Source organism: Agelaius tricolor, unplaced genomic scaffold, assembly GCF_023055355.1.
Source record: "Agelaius tricolor isolate 1412-34295 unplaced genomic scaffold, bAgeTri1.0.p SCAF_55, whole genome shotgun sequence".
Classification (NCBI taxonomy): Eukaryota; Metazoa; Chordata; class Aves; order Passeriformes; family Icteridae; genus Agelaius; species Agelaius tricolor.
Genome location: NW_027269315.1, coordinates 685,253 through 707,472, shown reverse-complemented (window position 1 = coordinate 707,472; position 22,220 = coordinate 685,253). Strand labels below are relative to the sequence as shown.

Here is a 22,220-nt window from a genome sequence, read left to right as displayed (position 1 = left end):
AGCACCTTTGAAGTCCTAATGAGAGCCCCAGCATCCCACGCTCCTGGATCCACTCGTCTCGTGGTGCCACGTCGCCCGATCCTGTGATTGGAGGCATCAGAGTTCAGGTTTCCAACAAAGCAAAAGCTTGGTTTGATCTTCCTCCTATTGTGATCTTCCTGCAGTTGTTTTCTTTCTCCTGCAGTGGAAATGATTGTGGGATGTATGGGAACCCTGGGTCAGGATGGTGTCCCACTGCCTGGCAAAGCAAAAGTGTTAGAAAAGGTGAGAAAAGTACCTCAGTTGTTAAAAGGTTACAGAAATGTCCCTGTAAATCCACAAGATTGCTGATCCCTTCCAGCTGAAGGGGTTTTCCAGTTGGAGAGATTCCCTGAGCCATCCTAGGAAGGAACTGCTTGTGGAAAGTGGCAAGCATACTCAGCCAGGAGAAAAGCTCTTCCTATGCCAAAAGTCCAATGCCCAAATAAAGGATAGGATTGGATTGGATTGGATTGGATTGGATTGGATTGGATTGGATTGGATTGGTGCAGCTTTGGGAGGTGCTGCAGAATGTCTGATGTTCAGAGAGGCCAGGTTTAAGTTCAACACTAGCCAAGTTAGCTTATCACATCTTGAAATTGTGATAAGGGAGTTTGGAGGCAAAGAAATAACCCTAATTCCATGTCATTGCACTGATTTATTCTCCTCTTGTATAAAAAGTGAGAGGATGGTCTGTTTCTAGTGGGAAACCTTTGGCAATCAGAGCCCTCCTAATGAATATTTATACCTGTTTGATTGCTCTTTTCTTGTCAAATCTTTCTTGTGGTTTCCTTCATTAATGATTAAGCCTGATGTATTCTGTGCTTCTCATATTTGATTGGGAAATAACTTCTTATCACATGAGAGTGTGGGGGGAGAGGAACCTCTTGCAGTTCTGAATCCTGATAATTTTGGTGAGGAAAGACCTTTATTCTCAATTTTGCCTTCGGTAAAATGTATCTGCCCAACCTCAGGTTCATTTCTTTGTTGTGCTCTTTCATCAGTCTAATCACAGAACATTTTAATACTTTTTTTTATTATTGATTTTATGTTGATTTATGTTACTCATTTCTAGTTTCTTTTTTAATCTGCTCAACTGTACAATGAAACAAAAAGATCCCCATTTGATCTTTTTGAAAACCTGGATCATATTCATAGGACCTCGAAAACAATGTTGAAAAACCAACCAAGCACATTACAAGGCTTTTCCCCCCATAATAACCTCTTCCAGCAGATTTTGAAGAGCTATGAAAAAATGTGTTTTGTCATCACATGTCTGCAACAGACACGACATAAAAACACAGAGGCTGACATGATTTCATTCTGAATTTTAGAACACCCATTTGAATCCAGGTAGGAGTCAAATTTGGTGCAAATCATCTTAAAAGACCTTAAATTTACACCAACCAAAGACTGGATCTACATTATTGGATCCCCATTGCTGCAGCCCTGGAAGTCTCCAAGGCCAGGCTGAAAGGGGCTTGGAGCCACCTGGTCCAGTGACAGTTGTCCCTTCCCATGGCAGGGTGTGGAACTGGGTGGGCTTTAAGGTTCCTCCCATCCCAAACCGTTCCATGATTCCATGGCCCTCTCCAGACTGCTCTGCCTCCTCTGTTTAATTAAGACTTCTAATCATTAGATATGTCTTGTGCAATTAAGGAATGGCCATTTGTGTACTTTTGGTAAACACCTAAAAGCAAACAGTAACATGTTGGCTCTCCATTAATTTTACTGGAAAAGGAGTAAAAGGTTTAAAGCCACCCAGGAGAAATGAGAGTGGTGTAATTTATGTGTGTCCAAGGAGCACCGGTGGAGTAATTAATCTTTGTTGACTCCAGCAGGTGGAATTCTGAATTAAGATTTTCTTTATGGCTTCCCTGCCTGCACATGCATGACCAATCATTCCCAGGACATCACTAAAATCCTTCCTTCCTCTCCGTGACTCTGCGTGTCCCACCACAAAACTCCACTAAGTCTCCTAAAGCTACATTGGAGAGACTTTGATGAGCTCCTTTTCCAGAAACACTTCCCAGAACACCTTAGGGAAAAGATTCTGGATTAAATCACACTGTTTGGCACAGAGATAGCAAAGTTTTAATGAGGAAAAATAAAAGGGAAACAGGAATTGAGTGATAAGTGCTCCTATCACTCAAAATCACACAACCAACAACCCTTTAAAGAAAGACTGGAAATCAAAAGGATTTGGGGGATTTTAATGTTCCGAGTGTCCCTTTTTGATGTGATCCCAGTGGAGGAGATTTTCTGATGTGGTTTCCTGATGCTCCACTGTTCTCACACCCAGTCTGCCTCTCCCTTGTGTTGAGGTGGAGTTGAGGTTACTTTTAGCACTAAAAGTGGAGCAGGACTTTGATTCTTCTGCTTTAGCCCTTAAATCCTGCTTGTCACCACCCTCACAGCTGAAGTTCAGATCTGGCTGTTCCTGGGACAAGGAGGTCCAGTTGAAATCCTCACTCCTGGTCCACACATCCCTCACGGTTAAGCAGAGCTACCCATGCTCTTGGCAGCCCTGCAGCTCTTCCCACACCTCCCAAGTTCCCCATTGTCTGGAAAGGCTGAGCCCCCAGCTCTAGCCCTAAATTCCTCTCTCCTGGGGATGCAGCCAGGAGCACCAGGGATAAATTTCCTCACTTTGGAGCCAGCCACACTTCTGGAGGTGAATCCTCCATGAGGGGCACAAATGTTGTGGGGTGGGGATGCAGCACTGCAGGAGGACTGGAATCTTCTGGGCTGTCCAGGCCGACATCCCAGGTCAGTCCCAGAGGTGATGGAAATCACTGTTGAAAGAAAACACAACAGGAATCACTCATGGGGAGGACACAGACTTCGTTCTCCTCCTCCTCCTTCTTTTCCTCCCCCTCCAAGCCACAGTGAGATGATTTAATTTTGTAAGGAAATTTGAAAACCTTTATCTTACTCACATTCTCCAACAGGGTTCCCAAGGCAGATCCCAGAGGAGAAGGAAGTCACAAGGTTATCCATGATGCAATGAGCATTTCTAGCACTTTTCACCTTCCTGGGGCTTTGGAGGAGGAGCCCCAGGACTGAGCACTGCCCACACACGGCTGTGGTGGAACCCACCTGCCTCTTCACCCTCCAGCAGAGTCTTGTAGGTTGTAATCTCAATATCCAGGGCCATCTTGGCATTCCACAGCTCCTGGGAATCCTGCAGCATCCATGCCAGCTCATCCTTGGCCTTCTGGAGCTCATCTTGCAGCTCACTGAGCCTCCCCCAGGCATCTCTGAGAGCATAACCCCTGTGCTGCTCAATGTCACCAGGTGATGTTTGCAAAAATGACACCTTCTGGGGGGACGAGACATCCTGCCTTTTTGTGTCTTCTTTCTCATCATTCCCAACTTTAAAAGAAAAAATCCTGCTTATTTTGAGAGTCTCAAACTGAGGGGGTATCAGGGCTTTTTTTTAGATAAGCAAAATGTTTCCAAAATCAATAATCAATTATAAAATACTCCAGGAAGTCTGAACATTTCCCTGTACTGCCAGACAGGTTTGAGTTTAGTTTGGAGGATACCAGTACTCTGCCCTAACTGGAACTAATAATTAAGGTTTCCCATTGCTTCCCGTTATAAACTATATAATGAATTAGATGGTCTGGAAATTATACCAGTTTCTACAGGTGCTGAATTACTGGTGAGTCATAATTCTACCCATTTGCTGAGTGCTTTGAATCCATGTCAGAATCCAGAATTCCTGTTGAAGCAATTTCAGCAATTTTCTGAGAGCTGTAGCTAATCCCATGATCTAATTTGGTGCACTTAGCTCTTTGCAATAATCAAAAGGATCCAGTAGAAAATAGGCTGGGAGATAATCCTTCTTCCCTGCTTAGCTCTGGGAAGAGCTTCCTTAGACCAATGGAGCCAGTGTGAGGCAACTCACTTTGATAAAGATGAAAGTAATTGTGGGATCATGGAATTGTTTGGGTGGGAAAGGGCAGTAAAGCTCATCCAGTCCCACCCCTGCCATGGGCAGGGACACCTCCCACTATCCCAGGTTGCTCCAAGCCCCATCCTACCTGGCCTTGGACACTTCCAGGGGTGGGGCAGCCACAGCTGCTCTGGCATATCCATTCCAAGACCTCATCACCCTCACAGGGAAGAATTTCTTCCTCAAGTCTAATCTAAATCCACCCTTCTCCAGTTTAAAACGATCACCCCTTGTCCTATTGCCACAGGCCCTACTAAGAAATTTATCCCCATTTTTTTATAGATGCCACAAAGGTGTAGAAAACACAACTTGCAATGTGACACAGAGGATCCAGATGTTAAATCCCACCCTTCCCACCTGATCCTTCACATTTTCCAGGTCACACTGCCTCCTCTAGATCACAAAGCTCAGCTCTTTCATCTCTCGCTGGTGGGACTTCAGCTTCTTGAAGTGCCTCCGCTTTTCCTCCTCAAGCTCTTGGAACTGTTAGTAAGGAAGGAGAGAGCTGGGAGTTGATACTTGTGGCTTACATAGGAGCCTTGAGTCTCTTTCCAGAGTGAATTAAACTCAGTTTAGAGAATAAGATTTGTGGATCCTGAGAGTGCTAGCAGAAAATAGTCAATTCTCCTACAACTCCCCATTCCCAGCACATGCCATCACCTCTCTTCCAGGGGTGTTCTCCCAGCTTTGAGACTCACAGAGTTTATCAGAAGGGGAAATTAGATCCAGAAATCATTTATTGAAGACAGGAACCAAATCCCACCACTTTTGCACTGTTATTTCTGACAGTAAGAATGTTAAGAAGCTGTCACCAGACCTACCCTGTTTCAGTACAATGCTTCCAACTGGGATTTGCTTTTCCAAGCTATACCCTCATGCCAGTGCTCCATGCTCCTGAGGATGACCCCCTATCCAGGGCTCAGCTGTTGTCCATTTTCATGGTGACAGAGGCATCACAGGGACTTCTCTCCAGCTCACTTTTCCTAGAAGCTGTGCCAGGCAGCCCTAGGTCACCAGAGCATCCCTGTCCCGGGATTTCTTATCTCACACCCCAGTGGAATTAACGCCACCATGTAGAATCTGACCTGAGACACAGCCCAGGAGTTGAAACTGGGTTTGGTTTATTTTTTTCAGATCTCAAAATCTTCCTGACTGGGATTCCCAAAAAGAGCCTGATTGGTTAATCTGGCCTAAATTCATATAGACAATGAGTGGATGGGAGGAAGAGCTGCCATGAGGAACAGCTGGGACAGGAGCGTCCCTACCTGAGCAGAAATACATTTCAGGAACTCCATCTCCAGTTTTAGGGTTTCCACCTTTGCTTCCAGCTCTGCCTTGGTCAGACAGACACACTCCACATCCTGAAAGAGTTTCCAGACATTTAGGAGTCAAAATTATGCCTACACAAGGATCTAAGGTAATTCCATTATATTTTTGGAGTAAGAAATTTTGTTTGAGAAACTCAGTTATCTCCTGACCAGCAACAGCTAAGGGGTTCCCAAGAATCCCAATATCCAGCATTGAAGAGTTCTTGCTGAAAAACCATCATCATTCAAGCATGAGTAGCAAAAAACCACCAGTTTAGAATGAAGTATTCTCTCGGTGACATGTTTTTCCACACCCCACACCTGTCCAAGGACTTCTAAGATTCTCTAGACCTGCCCCTTGCCTTGCAAGGAGTGGATCAGAGGAAACCCCTTGGATCTCTGCACCCAAACCTTCCATTGATCCCAATTCCTTACCTTCTCCAGCAACACCCAGTCGCTCTCAGCAGTAGCGCATCTGTGCACTTCCTGCTCCTATCTGGTGGGGAAGAGAGAAGACCAGTGAAGGGGTCATTCCAAGAATGGAATGACCACACTCTTTTGAGTGGATATTGAGGGGACAGAGTGCTTTGGATCTCATCCTTTTGGATCTCAACCTTTTGATCTCAAACTTTTGGATCAGGCTCTTGTATCTCACCATTTCAGGTGTCAGGTTTTTGGATCTCAGGTTTTTGGGTGTCATCTTTTGGATCTCAGCCTTTTGGATCCCAGATTTTTGCACATCACCCTTTTGGATTTCAGCTGTTTGAGTCTTAGCCCTTTGAATCACAGCTTTTGCTATCTCAGTTTTTTGGAAGTCTATTTGTGCAGCCCAAGCCAAGAGTCCCCTTAGTGCAGCTGTTGGATCTCCTGCCCCAAGGGTAGTTTCTCCTCACTCACTGGCACCTGAACTCCTGCACGAACTCCTCAGAGTGGCTCAGCTTGGGCTGCACCTGGTCCTATTCCCACTGCAGTGAGTCCAGCCACGGCCACCAGCAGCAGGCAATGCTGCCCAAGACAGCCTTGATGTCCCTCTGGGCTGGCAGCAGCTGCTTCCACAGGACATCCCATTAGGCAGCCAATGCCCTGTTCTGATGCTCTGGAAGTTTCCCCTGCACTCAGAGAGCAAAGCCACCTGTTCAGGTAGGCGTGTTGGGATGACTCCTACTGGGACCACAGGAGTAGAGGGGGGGGGGACACAAGGAATCTGCTCTTCTGGGTCAGAATCGCCAGGCTCATTGAGGAGGATGAGAGGAAAAAGAGGGTCAATGTGACTTTCCTAAACCTACAATCAAGTGGGAGGTGTCCCTGCCATGGAAAGGGATTGGAACTGGATGATCCTTGGGGTCCATCTCAACCCAAGCCATATATGGTGGGATTGTTGGGGTGTGGTGCATGGGGCCAGGAGCTGGACTCAATGATCCTCATGGGTTGAGCCTTCCAGCTTAGCATATTCAGTAGTTCCGTGATTCCATGAATCCTAGAGCAAGGGGAGCCTGCTGCTCATCCCTTCTCCAAGGAAGCCCTGGACAGCACAGCCTTTGTGGTAGCTAACAAAACCCAAAGTTTTAAATAAATCTGCATCAATGGGCTGAAAGTGGAAACCCTCATTCATGAACAGGAGACCATGGAAGAAGCCAACAGTGCCAAAGCCCCGCTGGACACTTTGGAGGAACAGCCCCCTCCCACTATTAATAATAAAACCACATGCAGTTCATCAAAGTATTTTAAAGTATAAATCAGATTAAAAAAAACATAACATTCTCTACCTGTGGTCATGGCACTGGGGTCATACATACCAAAACCAGCTCAAGACTCGTGAACTGCAGTGGAGAGGAAGAGATACCAAAGTCTGGAATGCCAAAGTCTTCTCTCAACTCTCACTTTGTCAATCAGAGGCAAATTGGCTGTGGAGGCCCTTCAGCTGCTCCCTCTCCTGCTTTCAGATCCACTGGATTTCAGGGTTGGCCTTCACATCCAGAGGCTGCAGGAGGTCCCTGTTGACCTGCACGAGGTGAGCACCTCCACATTTGCACACCAACCCACAGGTGCCCCAGCACCCCTGACCTCCCCAGAGCCCAGAACAAACCCATTTCCATCCCTTTTTGTTTTGGAGTCTCTGGCCGTGGCTCCAGGTTCCATAGCCTCTCCCAAAGAATGCCAGGAGGAAGAAGTGCTGCTTCAGCCAAGGGTCAACCCACTAGAAGCAGAGGATGGTGAAAAGAATATTCTCCCATGGGAAGCTCACCCAGCTGACAGCTGCTGGCTCATGCTGGAAGGATGTCCTCACCATGGAGGAGAGGACACAACCCAGAAGGATCCCTTTGCCCGGACATGTCTGTGCTCCTCCTTTACACACATATCAGGAGTGGAGCTTGCTTGATGAAAAGGAATAATTTGGGGTTTTCCTGGGGTTTGCAGTACCTGGTAGAAATTAGGAAGTTTCAATATACAATACAAGTGAACATTTGAGAAATCCAGTGGAATTTCTCTAGGTGTAAATGCAGTCAGCTCGGATTCTTTTATTGAGTTAGTTTGTTCTCCTTCCTTACAGTGAATACAAGCTAGGAAATGGCCTGGAGAGTGTTTCTTTCTTCCAAGGACAGTTTCCTCTGCCATGAAGATAAGGTAGGAGAGCTGAGGGTGTTAGCCTGGGGAACAGAAGGCCCCAGGGAGGCCCTAGAGCCCCTTCCAGTGCCTAAAGGGGCTACAGGAGAGCTGAAGAGGGACTGGAGACAAGGGATGGAGGGACAGGACACAGGGAATGGCTTCTCACTGCCAGGGGGCAGGGATAGGTGGGATATTGGGAAGGAATTCCTCCCTGTGAGGATGGGGAGGCCCTGGAATGGATTTCCCAGAGTAGCTGTGGCTGCCCCCTCCCTGGCAGTACCCAAGGCCAAATTGGATGGGGCTTGGAGCACCCTGGAAGTAAAAAGATGTCCCTGCCCATGGCAGGGGTGGAACTCGACAAGTTTTAAGTTCCCTTCCAACCCAATCCATGATTCTGTGATTCTTGTTAAGTCTTTGGCTTTGATTGTGTAGAACAGCTGGAGAACAAGACTCACATGGAGAAGACAATAAAAAGCTTTGAAACTAGGAGGCTCTATCCCAAGTCTGTTATTTGGATGCTGGTTAATTATTTAATTGAGAGCAGTGTTAAGCTGGTTGTGGTGCGTTATTTTGCAGGATACAGGTTAAAGCAACCTGTATCCTGCAAAATTCCTAATTAATCCATCTGCTACTCCTTGTCACTCTCCTTTATATGGGAGCTTGTAATTAAAACCCTCGGGATAGCTCAAGGCAAATAAAAAGGGATTTATTGGAGTGTCTTGACAAGTGGAGAAGAAAAGGCTGAGAAGTTTCACAGAGTTGCTGAGAGCCCGAGAGGTGGAGCCAAGATTCCATCTTTCTGCTCGTGCCTTCCTGCCAAAGTCTCTTTCAAAACACAAAGTGGTGAAGGTTTCATTTCAGATCACCAAGAAGAAATCACTTTCCTCTGCTACTTCACCAGTTCAATCCTGAACTTTTTCAATAGGCTCAAACCTTGGTCAGTGTTTTTGTGGCCATTAAACTTTTAAACATTTCAAATCACCAAGAAATGGGATAATATTTCCCCTGCTAATTTCTCGCCTTGGTTTTTCAGGAATTTTAAAATTTTTTAATTATTTTTTTAGTTCCTGGGCTTGTCAAAGAGGTTTTCACAAGAAAGCTGATGAAAAACCAATCTGGTTACCAGGAACCTTGCTGGAATTCTGTTTCCGAGAGCAGCTGATGCCGAAGGTTTCCCTGTACCTCATTATTTGCAAATGTTCTGTTCTGGAACACTTTGCCCTCAGCCCAGCAAGGGAGATAATTGATAGGCTGAGGCAGCTGGAAAGACAAGCAGCTTAATTAGGGGTTCTTGACAGCGCTATCAATTACACCCACACAGGGCAGCAATTGAAGTCTGGATGTTTAATTTAAACAGAGGCAGCGTCCATGGCATTCCCTGCTGGAAGAGCAGGATTGGAGCCCAGGGGAGGACTTTTGGCCTGGAGCTGCTCTGATTCAGCTTCATTTTGTGCTTCCAGCTTGTCTCTCCTTGGGCTCTGCTGAATCCCCCTCCTGGTACTCCTGAGGTACCCCAAGGGCCCTGAGCAGGGTTCTCACAGCACCTGCCTTGAAAATGTGGAGCTTTTCAAACAAAGAAAGAGTTCACATAGAGTCTTTATTTCCTTCCTGTGGCCAGAGCCAACAGGTTCATGGCTGGGTCCAGGCTGTCCTCCAAGAATAAATTGCAAGAGGTCGTGGATGGTTTAATTGAGTTTTCTTCTACTTTTCTAAGCCAAACTTTTGAATTTGAGTTTTCACAGCCCTGGATGTCACAAAAGATTCATCCATTGGATCACCCTCTCTTCTGGCTCCCAGCCCACTTGACCCCTAATGACCCCGAGTCCCCAAAAGGTACCTGGGGCCACCTGATGCCACCCTTGGGCTGTAGCTTACAGGGCCACAACATCAACTCTGCCTCCCTCTCCCAGTTCTACCCCATCCCACACAAATTGCTGTAGGAGACAAAATATTTATGCCTCATTTGACAGCCGAAGGTCCCCAGATTTGAGGCACACCAGGCCTTATCCACTTCTCCCACCCAACTGGTGGAACTCGGTGTATCTGTGCCAGAGCAGTCACCTTTCTGCAGCTCCCTCCCATGACAGGGAGGGTTGGATGTGGCCTGTGTACCAGGGTAATCACAGCTCACCGGTGCTCTTCTAATCACCAGGAATTTTGGAAAGAGGCCCAGCAATGAGCCCCACAATTTTGATGGTGCTACAATACAGCCATGACTAATTTCACGGCTTTTTGCCAAAGTAAATCAGGAGGGAACGTCTTGTTCTGGTCACATCTGCACAGCAAAGATGTAAAAAACTTCACCAGTCAGACTGGGAGAACTGGGGCAAAGACCAGCTCCATTTTAGCACAGCACAACCTTTTCCTCCCACTAGATGGTGGTATCTCGTGCATTTGGGCCCCTGCTCGGGTCCCTGCGGGTGCCAGGAGTATCCTGGAGAATCCTGGAGCACCCAGAGTGCTGTGAGGATGGGGAAGGGTCTGGAGAGGCCACACAAGGAGCAGCTGAGGGTTGATTTGTCTGGCTGGAGGAGTCTGGGGGGAGACTCACTGGGGGCTGCAGCTTCATCCCGAGGGACAGCTCCAATCTCTGCTCTGGGGACCAGGAACAGGACCCAGGGAATGGCTGGAGCTGTGCCAGGGGAGCTTTAGGTTGGATATCAGGAAAAGGTTCTTCCCCAGGGAATGGTAGAACACTGCCCAGGCGCCCCAGGGAATGGACATGGCCCAGAGGCTGCCAGAGCTTCAGGAACATTTGGACAATGCTCTCAGGAGGTGGGATTTTGTAATTAGTGGGACTTTTGGGATGTTGGTGCAGGGCCAGGAGTTGGACTCAAAGGTCCTTGTGGGTCCCTTCCAGCTCAGGATATTCCACAGTTCTGTGATTCCATGGGATGAGCCAGTTCCCTGGAAACAGTCAGGAACCTCCCAGGACGCCACAAGCAAGAGGCTGTTACAGCAGTGGGGGATAATATTTAGGACAGCACTTGGACAACGAGGTCCTCAATCCATGGAAGCTGACATTGCCCATGGACTCATGCTCTGAGGCTGACTCAGCCTGGGATGTTCTGTACAACACGTGTGAGCCTCTGGCATAAAACCAGCAACGAGACAGAGTCACCACCAGCTCCAAAGAGAACTGACCTTCCTCCAACGCCTCCCTTCTCCCTGTCCTCCCCCCATTCCCGAGATCCTGCTCATCCACCAGCACTCCCAGAGGCTCCTGCTCTGCCTGGGCACAGGGTGTCAGCAAACTCCTTCTCTCAGCATTGACAGCTCCGTGGTGATGGAAAACACACACCAAGACATCAGCCAGGGCCCCCTTTTCTTCTCATGGCTTCAGCTCAGCCCCTGAACGCCAAAACTCGAGATGTCTGCAGCCTTATGGAGTAAATCTCGTGACATTTTCACGGATGATCTCAAATTGGCATTTGAAACAGAGGCTGGACTTGGATGATCCTTGTGGGTCCCACCCAGCTCAGGATATATTCTGCTGTTCTATGAACTTCGGGATGAGCTAATGAGGAGCCAGCAGTTGAAAACATCAACGTTGCATCTTTTTTTGATGCCTTCCACACATTTTTTGATGCTTTCCACACATTTGAGTACGCTTTGGCACTGGAAAGAAAATAATCTGGTTGATCACCGCTGCTCAAATCTGAATGGTCCAAAGAACTGAATCTCAGCCTTCGTCTTAAATTTCTGTGGTCCATAGACCTAAATGCTGGTGTTGGTCTTAAATTTGTCTGGTCTGAAAACCTGGAATTTGTGCTTGGCCTTAGATCTCTGTGGTCCAAACCCCTGGGATTTAGCCTTGGTCTTAAATTTTTGTGGTCCAAACACCTTAAATTTGACCTTGATCTCAAACTTGTGTGGTCCAAAGACCTGAATGTTGGTGTTGGTCTTAAGTTTTTGTGGTCCCAAGACCTAAAACTTGATCTTGAATTTAAACTTGTGTCTAAACCCCAGAAATTTGGTCTTATTATTAAATTCATGTGGTCCAAAGACCTAAAATTTGGTGTTGGTCTTAAATCCGTGTGGTCCAAAGTCCTAAAGTGGGCCAGACGCTTTCTTTGCAGAACCAGCAGGAGGAAAAGCTCACGGAGGAAAGGAACCACCATAAATATTAAAAAATATGGTATTTTTAGGCAACTCAAACGCCAGATGAGATTTTGCCCTCTGACTCCAACAGGTATAATTGGATATGGAAGGAGGTGCTGGAACACGTCTCCAGAAACTAGGCAGCCCTTGATGGCTCCGCTGATGAGCAGAACAGGCTTGGATATTCCCTCCCAAGCCTCCCCTGCAGTACCTGGGACACTCCCAGCGTGTAAACAGCACAGAACCCCCTCGGGGGTTCCCAGCTGCTGCTCTCAGTTCTCCTCGGAACCTCAAAAGTCTGGCGGCACCTGGAGCAGAGGCTGTGTCTGATCCCCAGCAGGTGACTCATCCCCTCCAAGGCAAAGGCATGAATAGGATGCTGCAATTCCTCCAGAAGTGCTCATTTCTTACCCATTTTCTTCCTTTTTGTCCTTTCACACTAAAAAAGGGATCAGTAAAAAACACTCAGGCCTGATCACAGCACTCATATTTTTATTATTAATAAAATATTTTTACTATTAATCAGATATTTCCATCATAATTCCAATTTTTTTTTACTAAGCAGATTTTTTTTGTTGGCAATCCAATATTCTAATTATTAATCTGATGCATTTATTATTAGTCTAATATTAATCAAATATTTAATCCATAATCTAATATTTACATTATTAATCAGATAATTATATTATTGATAGGATAATTATATTAGTCCATTATTTTTACATTCAATACTTTTATTATATATTATATTATATTATATTATATTATATTATATTATATTATATTCAATATTTTTATTATCATACATCTTTATTATCAATAAAATTTTTTCAATACTCATTTTCATTGTCAATATAATATTGTATTATTAATCAGATAATTTTAAATTAATTATATACTTGTATCATCAATCCTTTTTAATAATAATCCGATAGTTTTATTAGTTATGAATTTTTATTTCTTCTGATTAGAGATGAGAAACACCCTAGCTGCACAATTAATTTATCCATAAAACTAAAGCCCTATAACCATCCAGACTGTGTGGAATTAGTCCATTTTTTATCCTAAAAGATGAAGTTTTGCCTGAATTAAAGCCTAATCCCTTGGATTAAAAACAGAATTGTGATGATGCAGAGTGGCCTTTCATTTAGATCCTGAGGTTTTACCTGGATCATGAAGCCTCTTGAGAGCCATGAAAGTGAGGCCAGGTGAGAGCCAGGTGAGACCCAGTTTTGAACTACAACATCTGGGGGCTCCCTCATGCAGATTCCAAAGTGCCTCCAGACTTTGCTGCGAGCTTGGTTTAGCCCTTTGTGGCTCCACATGGAATCATGGAATGCATTGGTGTTGGGGGTTGGGTTTTTTCTTGTTCTTTCCTTACCACCTGTGGAATTTCTTCCCATTAAGCTGCTAAGAAGCACCGATGGCTGGGCTCTTGAGACGGGGAGAAGGAACTCCCCTGGTTTTTGGGAGTTTGTCTGGGGCGAAGGGAGCAGAGATACCATGAGAATGGGGGCAGGTAAAAAAAGACAGGTTTGGGGCAGCCACTCTCTCGCTGCTGGTCTTCGTGGGAGGATGGTTGGACCTGCAGCTTGAGGAAGGGAGTTCACTGCCACCACCATAACCCAGCGGGGAACCCTTCTCCTGCTGCTCGCCCCTGTGGCATTCACATTCTCTGAACACGATTCCTTCGCCCAGGGCTTTTTCTCTTGGTAAGCTGAAAGGCTGCAAGAGGCCTCAGAGAAAAGAAAACCAATTCTTATCTCATTTGCTTCTCCTGTACTGTGCTCATATGGAATGTGTTTGGAAATTGTTTATCCAAGGTGATTGCTTGATTGGATGCCAGTGTGAGTTATTTTGACTCATTGGCCAATCAGAGCCAAGCTGTGTCAAGACTCTGGAAAGAGTCACAAGTTTTCATTATTATCTTTTTAGCATTCAGTAAGTATTTTTTCTGTATTCTTTAGTATAGTATTCTTTAATATAAATAGTAATATTACAATAAAGTAATAAATTAGCCTTCTGATAAGATGGAGTCCTCCTCCTCATTCCTTCCTTCGTCAGTTGAAAAGGGCAGGAGATCTTTCTCCTTTTTAATGCCTTTATTAAAAATCAGCTCGGGTGGGGAGAACCAACGGGTCGGGCTCACAACCCTGCCGCTCCCAGGAGTGGCATGGAGGGAGAGGAAGAGTGCAGCTGTGTCCGCTGGTATGCAGGCAGAGCTGGGGGTTCCATCCTCACGAGAGCACCAGGAGATTCCTCGGTTTTTCAGTTTGACATTCGAGGTCCTCTTTCCAGCCGACATCTTTTTAGGTTAGGGTGAGGGGTAAAAAGGGTCTTAGCGAACACGTTCCTCATGTCTAAACATCACTCTGATCTCTTAATTCTGTGGTGGCTCGTTGTTTTTAGGGGTTTTTCCTGCTAGATTTGGTGAGGGGTTTCCTCATTTGCATGCCAACCCTGATGTCACCTCCTCCTCACAGTCCCGAGTGCCATCGTCCAGGAAGCAGCAGGGTGATACTCGACAAAGGGGGATTTCTAATCATCAAGAACAGGTAATTAAAGGAAAACTATTAACAACAGGGGATTACAACATGAAATTATTAACAACAAATAGTTACAACTCCAACTTGGCAGCAATTGGTTTAACTTGTGAACTCTGCAACCTTTAAAAAATTGACAACTTTTCTACTCATAACATCAGTGGCCCTGCATTCACAACAGGCCCTGTATGCCCCTGCCTTGCCAGGGCATCCCAGAGGTTACAGCTATTGTTGTGGAGTTTTGATACATCTCATCCACTGCACTGGGATTTCTGCTCATCCCTGCCGTTGCATCCTGCTGCTCCTGAGTCCTGCTGGGGCACAGGGATCGGCTGCCCCGGGGTTTGTGGATCAAAGCCTCCGTCTAGGCCCAGCCGCCATTGCCGCGTGCTCCCCGCGCCGCCCCACAGCGCCCCCTGCAGCCATGGAGGGATCACTGCACCTGCCCCGCCCACCGGGAGCCAGCAGCACCCCTGCTGGCTGTGCCCAGAACTGCACCAAACGGAAAGTGCCTGTCCTGGTTTAGGGCAAATTTGGGAGAAAACCTCCAAAGGGGCCCCTCCAAAAAGCAAACCCACACAGCCCCTCCCCGCAACCAGGTCAGGAAAGATTCCTCAGAGAGAAGTGGAAAGAACCTGTTTATTTAACAGGCAAAACAACCCCAACACACAAAATTAACAATACCGGATGACACCACTCTTTCACCATTCTGAAAAAGATTACAAATTCAGAAAGTCTCTCTTGGGGGTGGTCGCTCTGTTCTCAGTCCCTCTGACACTGGGGGTAGCTGCTGCAGGCCACAAGGTGCAAACTCTCGGTGTTTCCCAGGTCCCAGTCCGGAGCAGGTTTGAGTGGGTCCAAAAAAGGGAAAGGAGAAACAGTCCAGGGAAAATTTGGACTGCTTAGCTAAACTAACTAATGAGCAGAAGCAAAAAGCAAGAGCAAAGCAGGAGCAAAGCAGAAGCAAGAGCAAAGCGAAAAGCAAAGCAAAAAGCAAAAGCAGCACCATGCACTGCCCTGTCTGTGTGTCCCACCAGCCATGGGGGAGCGGCTGATAGCAAAACCAAAACAAAACATTCGCTCTTCAGAGCCAGTCTGGAAGGCACAGAACATGATATCCAGCATAAACAGAACACAGGAGTGGGGATACAAGCATCAGAATGTCATGACAGGACAGTGCCACAGCCCAAAGGCTGGGACTGGGTTTGGGTTCTGTTTGGTGTTGGTGCCGGAGTGGTTTTCATTTGTTTGCTTTATTATACACACCCGTATAATAAAGAACTGTAGCATCTCATGAACTCTCTCCTTTTGGTCAATCCCCAAGCACTCAGCCCTGGAAACATTAACTATTTACCATAGTTAGCCCTCCCAAAGGGAAAAACAGACTCCCCCATGGAGTTGGTGTGGCAACTTCCTCTGGTTTCTCCCTCCTTTGTCACTGGCTTGGCGTCCCTGGTGGCCACCTCCCTTCCCCTGGAGGCCAGTCCCCTCTGACCAGCCCTTAGCTCTGCCCCCTACCCCTTCCTCTTTATAAGATGACTGCTCCACGTGGTTCATCCTCCTTTCCCGGGTTTGTCCTTCAGCGGCTGTGTTGCCCTGCTGGAATAAAACCTTGCAAAAGAGCCTTTCTTGCCTCTATCACTGAGCCAGCTGCAGTGAGTGTTGAATGGAGGTTTGACTGCATTGCCTGAATGTTCACTCAGCTTGCTTTTTGATAGGAGAGGCTTGCTGGGGACAGGGGATAGGCAGCAGCACCTACCATTCTAACACCCACATTTTTAAAGAATTGTTATTCCTATTCTCTTATCTTTGCCTGAGAGCCCCCTAATTTCAAAATTATAATAATTCAGAGGGAGGGGGTTTACATTCTCCATTCCAAGGGAGGCTTTTCTGCCTTCCCTTGCAGACACTTGTCTTGTAAATCAAGACAATTGGGATGGGAGGGACCTTAAAGCTCATCGTGTTCCATTCCCTGCCATGGGCAAGGACATCTTCCACTATCCCAGGCTGCTCCAAGCCCCATCCAACCTGGCTCTGGACACTTCCAAGGATGGGGAATCCTTCGGTAAATCCATTCCAGGGCCTCACCACCCTCACAGGGAAGATCTTCTTCCCAATGTCCCACCTAACCCTCCCCTCTTCTGTCCTCTAACCCACCCCTTGTCCCATCACTTCTTTCCAAGTCCCTCTCCAGCTCTCTTGGAGCCCCCAGTGAAGGAAAATGACCATTAAAGATCACTTCCTATCAAAATAGTTCCATAATTCCATTGCATGCTGTGGTTGTTTCTGTGGCTCTGCAGCCCTTTGCAAAAGGGTCTCCACAGTATTTCCCAGAAATCTGGGTCTCTCCTCATCACCCTCCTGCCCCTCCCAGGACTCTTCACAGTTGGAATTCTCTCCAAAAGAGAGGATCCTCCTTCCCTCCAGATGGGGAAAGGACATGATGTATTCCCAATGGGATTGGGACACTCCAGTAGTCTTAGTGGAGTGTTGCTAAACAAGGGTGACATTATTAAATTGAGCTTCTTGAACAAACTTTTGACATAAGATCAGCTGCTCTGTGCTTTGTCAGAACTTTTGATTGGACTTTAAGGAGGTTCTGGGAGAAATTTAGGGAATATCTTGCTTCCTGTTATAAAAACCACCACTGAATAAGATCACATATCCTGTCTTGGAAGTGGCACACAACAATCATCAAGACCCTGCACAGGACAGCCCCAAAATCAGATCTGGCCAAGAAATGTTTCCTCAGGTACACCCCATCTCACTTTAACTCGGGACTTGTTGTAGTGCGTTCTTATATTTTGTAATACTTTGAAGTAGTTGGTTTTGTATCCCCATGTTTTTCCCAAATGGTTTATCCCAGACTGTACCCCCCCCCCTCCTCTTCCCTCTACTTGTGTTATCCCTTTCCTGGGATAAGATCTCCAAAACCCCCACCCTGGCTCTCTGTCAGTCACCTCGACATCCCAGCCCCCTACCTAGAAGTTTCGGTCCAAGTTGTCGAGTGATTAGTCAGGGGCCAAGGGTCAACCCCCCAAGTCCTGCCCCATACGCTGTTTTGTATGTCTGTCCCCCCAGCACCCATCCCCCAGAGATACCTATTGGTCAGTAGGATTTTATCTATGTTAGTTTCCTCCCCCCTTTAAATGTAAGCTTCGAACATCCCCCAGTGCTCTCGGCAGGAGGAACCCCCTGAGGTATAGGAGCTCCCTCGGGACTCCTTAATAAAACCTTGGAATACCCCCTGCTGGGAGACGGCCCCTTTCCTCTTCCACCGACGTCTCGGTCGTCTCTGCTGCAGCGAAGGCAGCCAGCCTGAGTGCCCTCAGCACCCTCGGGGCACAGAGAGTGTCTCCCCGCAGTCGGCCGTGGTGGGGCCACCCCCCCCACTCTCTGCCGACCCGGGTAAGGCCCAGGGACTTGAGAGGCTTGCAGAGAGACTGGGACAGGGACTACAGGGGAAAACTGAACCAAAAGTGAGATGAGACTTTGTTATTCCCAGACTTTCTGCTCCTTTCTTCATCTGTAGCTGCAGTGACAAAAAAAGCTATGCAGAGGATCTGCCCCCAAGTTATTTAATGAGTGACTCCTGGAGGGAATGATGGATCTGAGGTGTAGCCATGAGTCCTGGCTGACTGGCCAGACCAGACACAAAGGACTTGGCCCTAAACCCTATTTTTACAGCAGACAATCTGCATTTGTCATTCTTTTCCAGCCACTTTCTTCCACTTTTTAACTTTTTCCAGAAGCTTTTTTCTGTGGTTGGATCAGATTTCCATTAGTTTATTTATATAGAAAGTTCTATCAAATGTCTCATCAGAGACATCAGAGTCCTGCCCTCCCCAAGACCAAAACAAACACATCAGACAGGGTTTCAAGCTTTTAGTTGCCAAAGATAAAAGTTCCACACAGCCTGAGATTAAAAGCCCTGAGAAAGCCCAAGGAAGGGACACCATCACAATATCAGCATCCAGCAGAGGAGTGGGATCCCTAGAAAGTCCAGGGATGGTTGTGCAGGGAAAGCTCAGGATGATGCACAGCACGTCCAGACCAGTGGTGACAGCAGGAAAGTCCCATTGCCCCCGACAATGAGGGGGGACAACTTCATCCTGTTCCACTGGTGAGATTTTCCATCCAAGTTTTACTTGTGGGCAGCATCTCCAGGGGAACCTGAGCTGCTTCCATAGCCAGACCAGTAACCTGGGCTTGGAGAAGACCACTCTGCTCCTGACAGGCATTCCTCAGTCTTATCTCTGCAGCTGGGTGTCCCATATTCACAGGTCCCTCCCCCATAATAACTGTCCCCTCCAGAGCAATCCCAACCTCCTTCCCCCCCACTGCCAGGGCTGCAAGTGCCAGCAGAGCTCGATCCCCAAACTCCAGAGGAGCTTCCACCTCCAGAGATTGATGCTCTCCTGCCTGAGCTTCCTCCTCCATACCCTGAAACTCCACCAAACCCAGATACTCCCCCATATCCTGACCCTCCTCCGTACCCTGAACCCCCTTCTCCTCCACCAGTGCAGCCGCCACTGCCATAACTGGATCCACCATAGCCTGAGCTTCCTCCTCCTTCCCCACCACCAGACATGGAGCCTCTCCTAACAGAGCTTCCTCCTCCATACCCTGAGCCTCCTTCACCCCCACAGATGGACCCACCACTGCCATAGCTGGATCCACCATGACCTGAACTTCCTCCGCCTCCAGACATGGAGCCTCTCCTGCCAGAGCCACTCCAGCTTCCAGAGCTCATTCCCCCACTATGGGGGCTGCAGCTGCCAGAGCCTGATCCATATCCACCAGAGCTGTGACCACCTCCAGACATGGAGCCTCTCCTGCCTGACCCTCCTCCGTACCCTGAGCCCCCTTCTCCTCCACCAATGCACCCAGAGCTTGATCCTCCACTGCCTGAGCTTCCTCCATACCCAGAGCTAATTCCTCCTCCAGAACTGTTCCCACCGCTGCCAGAGCCTGATCCCAACCCACCAGAGCTGTGACCACCTCCAGACATGGAGCCTCTCCTGCCAGAACTGCTCCAACCTCCAGAGCTCATTCCCCCACTGTGAGGGCTGCAGCTGCCACTGCCAGAGCCCGATCCCAACCCACCAGAGCTGTGACCACCTCCAGACATGGAGCCTCTCCTGCCAGAGCCTCCATATCCTGAGCTCCCTCCATAGCCTGAACCCCCTTCTCCTCCACCAATGCACCCACCACTGCCATAACTGGATCCTCCATGACTTGAGCTTCCTCCTTCTCCAGACATGGAGCCTCTCCTGCCAGAACTGCTCCAACCTCCAGAGCTCATTCCCCCACTGTGGGGGCTGCAGCTGCCAGAGCCTGATCCATATCCACCAGAGCGGTGACCACCTCCAGACATGGAGCCTCTCCTGCCTGAGCTTCCTCCATACCCTGAGCTCCCTCCGTACCCTGAACCCCCTTCTCCTCCACCAGTGCAGCCGCCACTGCCATAACTGGATCCACCATAGCCTGAGCTTCCTCCTCCTTCCCCACCACCAGACATGGAGCCTCTCCTAACAGAGCTTCCTCCTCCATACCCTGAGCCTCCTTCTCCCCCACCAATGCACCCACCACTGCCATAGCTGGATCCACCATGACCTGAACTTCCTCCGCCTCCAGACATGGAGCCTCTCCTGCCTGAGCTACCTCCATACCCTGAGCCTCCTTCTCCTCCACCAATGCACCCAGAGCTTGATCCTCCACTGCCTGAGCTTCCTCCATACCCAGAGCTAATTCCTCCTCCAGAACTGCTCCCACTGCTGCCAGAGCCCGATCCCAACCCACCAGAGCTGTGACCACCTCCAGACATGGAGCCTCTCCTGCCAGAGCCACTCCAGCTTCCAGAGCTCATTCCCCCACTGTGGGGGCTGTAGCTGCCAGAGCCTGATCCATATCCACCAGAGCTGTGACCACCTCCAGACATGGAGCTTCCCCTGCCAGAGCCACCTCCATATCCTGAGCTCCCTCCATAGCCTGAACCCCCTTCTCCTCCACTAATGCACCCACCACTGCCATAACTGGATCCTCCATGACTTGAGCTTCCTCCTTCTCCAGACATGGAGCCTCTCCTGCCAGAACTGCTCCAACCTCCAGAGCTCATTCCCCCACTGTGGGGGCTGCAGCTGCCAGAGCCTGATCCATATCCACCAGAGCTGTGACCACCTCCAGACATGGAGCCTCTCCTGCCTGAGCTCCCTCCATAGCCTGAACCCCCTTCTCCTCCACCAATGCACCCACCACTGCCATAACTGGATCCTCCATGACCTGAGCTTCCTCCTTCTCCAGACATGGAGCCTCTCCTGCCAGAACTGCTCCAACCTCCAGAGCTCATTCCCCCACTGTGGGGGCTGCAGCTGCCACTGCCAGAGCCCGATCCCAACCCACCAGAGCTGTGACCACCTCCAGACATGGAGCCTCTCCTGCCAGAGCCTCCATATCCTGAGCTTCCTCCATACCCTGAGCCCCCTTCTCCTCCACCAATGCACCCACCGCTGCCATAACTGGATCCTCCATGACTTGAGCTTCCTCCTTCTCCAGACATGGAGCCTCTCCTGCCAGAACTGCTCCAACCTCCAGAGCTCATTCCCCCACTGTGGGGGCTGCAGCTGCCAGAGCCTGATCCATATCCACCAGAGCTGTGACCACCTCCAGATATGGAGCCTCTCCTGCCTGACCCTCCTCCGTACCCTGAACCCCCTTCTCCTCCACCAGTGCAGCCGCCACTGCCATAACTGGATCCACCATAGCCTGAGCTTCCTCCTCCTTCCCCACCACCAGACATGGAGCCTCTCCTAACAGAGCTTCCTCCTCCATACCCTGAGCCTCCTTCTCCCCCACCAATGCACCCACCACTGCCATAGCTGGATCCACCATGACCTGAACTTCCTCCGCCTCCAGACATGGAGCCTCTCCTGCCAGAGCCACTCCAGCTTCCAGAGCTCATTCCCCCACTATGGGGGCTGCAGCTGCCAGAGCCTGATCCATATCCACCAGAGCTGTGACCACCTCCAGACGTGGATGGTCCCCTGCCAGAGCTTCCTTGTCCTCCACCTCCAGACATGGACCCTCCCCTGCCACAGCTGCTCCCACCTCCAGAGCTCATCCCCCCACTTTGGGGGCTGCATCTGCCACTGCCAGAGCCAGATCCCTGACCACCAGAGCTCTGGCCACCTCCAGACATGGAGCCTCTCCTGCTAGAACTGCTCCCACCTCCAGAGATCATGCCCCCACTTTGGGGGCTGCATCTGCCACTGCCAGAGCCAGATCCATGACCACCAGAGCTCTGGCCACCTCCAGACATGGAGCCTCTCCTGCTAGAACTGCTCCCACCTCCAGAGCTCATCCCCCCACTTTGGGGGCTGCATCTGCCACTGCCAGAGCCAGATCCATGACCACCGGAGCTCTGGCCACCTCCAGACATGGAGCCTCTCCTGCTAGAACTGCTCCCACCTCCAGAGCTCATCCCCCCACTTTGGGGGCTGCATCTGCCACTGCCAGAGCCAGATCCGTGACCACCAGAGCTCTGCCCACCTCCAGACATGGATGGTCTCCTGCCACAGCTGCTCCCACCTCCAGAGCTCATGCCTCCACTTTGGGGGCTGCAGCTGCCAGAGCTGGACCCCCATCCTCCAGCAGTCTGGCCACCTCCAGACATGGAACCTTCAT

At 48.9% G+C, this 22,220-nt stretch overlaps 1 pseudogene; it reads right to left on the bottom strand.

The window, feature by feature from the left end:
• Positions 1-1,286: 1,286 nt before the first annotated feature.
• On the bottom strand, positions 1,287-20,276 carry LOC139604722 (keratin, type II cytoskeletal 74-like; annotated as a pseudogene).
• Between the last annotated feature and the right edge of the window lie 1,944 nt (positions 20,277-22,220).